The sequence below is a fragment of the Macadamia integrifolia genome, chromosome 3, assembly GCF_013358625.1.
Source record: "Macadamia integrifolia cultivar HAES 741 chromosome 3, SCU_Mint_v3, whole genome shotgun sequence".
Taxonomy (NCBI): Eukaryota; Viridiplantae; Streptophyta; class Magnoliopsida; order Proteales; family Proteaceae; genus Macadamia; species Macadamia integrifolia.
The window spans coordinates 7,984,568-7,989,207 of record NC_056559.1 but is presented as its reverse complement, the minus strand read 5'-3'; the positions used below and the strand labels follow the sequence as shown (position 1 = coordinate 7,989,207).

At 44.4% G+C, this 4,640-nt stretch overlaps 1 protein-coding gene across 1 annotated transcript in view; it reads left to right on the top strand.

The window, feature by feature from the left end:
* Nucleotides 1–1,228, top strand: part of LOC122072814 (probable strigolactone esterase DAD2) — a 9,125-nt gene extending 7,897 nt beyond the window's left edge. Inside the window, exon 3 of the mRNA XM_042637227.1 lies at nt 898–1,228. The gene's annotated coding sequence lies outside the window, so the exon portion shown is untranslated. The remainder of the gene's footprint in view (nt 1–897) is intronic.
* The last annotated feature ends 3,412 nt before the right edge of the window (nt 1,229–4,640 follow it).

Here is a 4,640-nt window from a genome sequence, read left to right as displayed (position 1 = left end):
GGGGGGGGGTTGGGTGGGGATTGAAACATGGTTACGCTCACCTATTCTACGAAGCAACTGAGTAAACCTCAGTGATTTCTGACCTAGCTAACTAGTCAATGTATCTTGTCCAAAGGTGAGGGTCAAACATTTTTTTTTTTTTGGCAAGACCCACACTTAGGCCAGGTTGGGGACCAGAAATGAGGGGTAACTAGGCCACACTTGTTACTAACTATACTATAACCTACTTACCATTATATCGAGAAAGGTGAGAAGTAGGAGGGTCGAACATCAACCTTACCCTAACTTATGCTAGGAGCCAATTGTGTTAATTGCCTGCCACTAAGCTAAAAGTTCATCCACGAAGCTGACCTTGCTTAATCCACTCAAATGCCATATCTATTCAGAGTTGGTGGCAATAACACAGATGTGACTTCACACAGTCAGACTATACAAGTGAATTTGGAAAAAAATTGATATGAAGTAGTTGAATTGGGTTCAAATTCATTGGACACATTGATGTCATTTTCTAAAGAAGAAAGTTTTCCTTCACCTGGTGAATGTTATAATTATTCTTTTTTTTAATTTACGAAGGTTTGATATGCCTTTGGAACTGCTTGAGAAGTCTCATCCAACTACCAAAATTGGTGGGTGAAGAAAAATTACCCACCTCTAGATCAGAATGAAAATCAATAATATGTATGAAGTTGGATAGATAATGAAAATCAATAATTAGATGTAGATATCAACATGAATTATTGTTGAAATTGATTCACTATTTACATTACCCTTTTATTTGTGAGATCCTTTTGCTCAAATTACCCATGTGGGCATGGAGGCAGTGTGGGATAGGATTGTGGGTCTACTGTTCTTGTACCAAAAAAATATGAGCAAGAGAGCGCTACCTTGTTGGTGCAGGTACACATTAGCGTGCTAGCAAATGAAAAGACAGAAGGGAGCATCTTCAGCCTAGGTCATCATGATCTTTTCGCACCTACAATGTCTAGGTGTAGACACGTAAGTGATTAGCGTTCTTTCTTCCAAAAAATGTACATTTGAGTAGACCGGACTATGGTAGCCACTGATCTACTATATGGTTGGTCATCTTGGTAGTGATATGTGCATGGTTTGAGGTATTGGGTATCAGTCAGATTGGTGTCAAATCTATCATATAAGCAGATTTTGCCCTCAAAGATACCAATTTCTGATTACTGTTATACCCTTTGTGACATCAGTACTATTTTTGTCCCATGCATCGACTTGGAATCGGTCAAAGTATTGAGATCAGTAGGTGCGATACCATTAGATAATCTGAGACGGATACCTCAAACCATGGGTATGTGACCTCCACGCTTCTCACATAAACAGAGGCTATACTTTTTTATCGGAAGATGTGGGTAATAATATCTTTCCTGAAGACTAACTTCTCCAAGGCTATAGTTTACCCAAAAAAAAAAAATCCAAGGCTATGCTTTCTCAACACATGCATCTAAAACTTAAAGGTGTCAAATGGTCAGTTTGATTCAATTTTAATTGAATTTTGTAATTTATCTGGTCAGATCGAAACTAAATCGAAATAAGAGCTTGGTACCTATCCGTGGGATGCCCACATAGTTAAAACGAATTGGGGATTGTGTGGATAGGTGCACAGTCCCAGGTTAGATTTTTCATCTATGCATCTATGATTTAAGTGGAGATCGTGACCGATCGATTTCTAGTTTTATTTGTTTGTGGAAAATCGAGACCAAAGATGATTAATAAAGTTTGTCGTTTGATTCAGTTCAGGTTTTTCTGGTTTAGTCTAGATAGATTTTAGATTCAGGTTCCATTTTCACACCGTTACATGAAAGAATTTCTTCTTATAGTTGAAGTTTTCCTTCATCAATCAAGTGGGAAGAATACTTGTCAACTAGTGATGTATGACCATAAGATGAGACTTTTATCCCATTAAATAAACTCCAATTCTCTAATGGTGAATTCGAAAATACTCTTATAATCATTTGATTATACTGATGGCCATGGGCAAGGGATTCTCACTAGATCTCTTGAGCCACGTTAAGCAAAAGGAAGATAAAATGCTGAGGAGGTCATCCGGAAAAAAGTGTAAAATATCTGAAATCACTATCTTCTTATGCTAAAGGTTTGAGAGGCTCTCAATATAATTCAAGCATGCCTTCCAAATAAAATTTAGGATATTGGGTAGACTTCTGAGGAGCATAGAACTTTCCACACTACCTTAGAGATGACTCTACTTTTGATACCGGATACAGATGATGGAGGGGGCAACATGACACTCAATCGATAAGAAAACTCGACAAAGAAAAAACATTTTGGATGGGGGATGGGGGGGCAACAGAGTCCATGCCACCCTCGGAACTAAGAGGAATCCTAAGAATGGCCTTCACCTCACGAGGGGCAAAGAAAGACCTCATTTTTTAAACATCCCAAGCTCAAAGATCCACCTCATAGAACAATGAGAAGGGTTGCAGGATTGCACTTCATACCCTAAGAGGCTAGGAATCCAAGGGTTGCTCCATATACAAATGTCATTGCCATTGCCAACAATCCAAAGGAGGCCCTGATCGATGAGGCAAGGATTAGCCCATCAATATGCTCCACCACACCCAAGATGGTCTATGCCTTCTTTTTGCGTAAAGAAAGCTGCCATGAGGGAAGATGCTGCCCAATAACCTTAGACATGAGTAGTCACCTCAGTTTTACCTTGCTTGACCATGCGTAACTGAAAACTTGGACCTTTATTCCTTAAACCTATAGGCACAGCTCTAAAATATCAATACTCAAAACCGATATGTACCTGCCGTTATAAGTCATTTCGATGACAAATGATATTGATACAAACCCATTTAATACCTATACCTAAAATCATGAATGCATCACTGTATATCCATCATTAAATATTTTCGAAATCTACATCTATTCAGATAAGAAAATAAATTACGGTTACACCTATTTTTCTTCTAAATCTATTTATTTTGTAATTATTATTATTATTATTATTTTTTTTTTTTGGTACAAATTATTATTTCAATCTATTGAATATAAAAAATTGTCCATAAATCCTTCTAGAAAATGTCTGGTCAGCTGATCAACCGGCTGTTTGACTATTTTTATTTTGGTGCTCAAGTCAATAACTTACAGCTCGAAGCAGATATTGATCCCTGTTGCTGCCAAAAACCCCGCTAGTCCAACCTACACAAACACAGACGAAGGAGGCCCGGAACTTCGTCCGGGGTTAGTCCTCCGACGCTCAAGTCAGGGTCGGCGGCACAGTTTAATAAGTGGGTAATGGCGAGGGTCTCAGAACTTACCTTCCCCTTTCTTCCGTGCCTTCTTATATAGCTCTTCGGCCTTAGGGTTTTTTCCCCTTCTTCCCTCTTAGAGTCCTACTAGAATACGTCCAACCATCTGGGAGAATATTCCCCTCATGCAGGCGACGTGACCCCGCGTGATTCTGCGGGCGTGCCTCGGTGATTGAGCGTGCTCGGGTGTGAGTGGTTCCTTGGGCCCTTCGTCTGGTGGGGGACACGTGTCCTAACAGTGACACGTGTCATTACCCCCCACCGAGAGGTTATTTTGGCTATATCAGGAGCCCCCTTACTTCCACTAGGAGCTTCTTCCTGTGGGAGTAACTATCTTCCGAGGTTGACTTGTTCCCTCGGTCCTGGCATTACCAGTGACCAAGGCTTTGCGGTCGATCAAGAGGACCTTTGGCCACTTCGGATTGGCTTTACTGAGCCCCCTGTCGAAGGTGGAGCCTTCGGTCAGCACTGCTCGGCTTTGCCGAGCCCCCTGCCGAGGGCGGGGTCCTTGGTCAAGTTCGTTCGGCTTTGGCCGAACTCCCAACCGAAAGGGGGAACCTTCGGTCAGGTCCGTTCGGCTTTGGCCGAACTCCCAACCGAAGGGAGAGACCCTCGGTCAGGTACGTTCGGCTTTGGCCGAACTCCCAACCGAAGGAGGGACCTTCGGTCAGGTCCGTTCGGCTTCGGCCGAACTCCCAACCGAAAGGAGGGACCTTCGGTCAGGTCCGTTCGGCTTTGGCCGAACTCCCAACCGAAAGGAGAGACCTTCGGTCAGGTCCGTTCGGCTTTGGTCGAACTCCCAACCGAAAGGAGAGACCCTCGGTCAGGTAAGTTCGGCTTTGGCCGAACTCCCAACCGAAGGAGGGACCTTCGGTCAGGTCCGTTCGGCTTCGGCCGAACTCCCAACCGAAAGGAGGGACCTTCGGTCAGGTCCGTTCGGCTTCGGCCGAACTCCCAACCGAAGGAAGGACCTTTGGTCAGGTCCGTTCGGCTTTGGCCGAACTCCCAACCGAAAGGAGGGACCTTCGGTCAGGTCCGTTCGGCTTTGGCCGAACTCCCAACCGAAAGGAGAGACCCTCGGTCAGGTACGTTCGGCTTTGGCCGAACTCCCAACCGAAGGAGGGACCTTCGGTCAGGTCTGTTCGGCTTCGGCCGAACTCCCAACCGAAAGGGGGACCCTCGGTCAGGTACGTTCGGCTTTGGCCGAACTCCCAACTGAAAGGAGGGACCTTCGGTCAGGTCCGTTCGGCTTCGGCCGAACTCCCAACCGAAAGGAGGGACCTTCGGTCAGGTCCGTTCGGCTTTGGCCGAACTCCCAACCGAAGGAGGGACCCTCGGTCA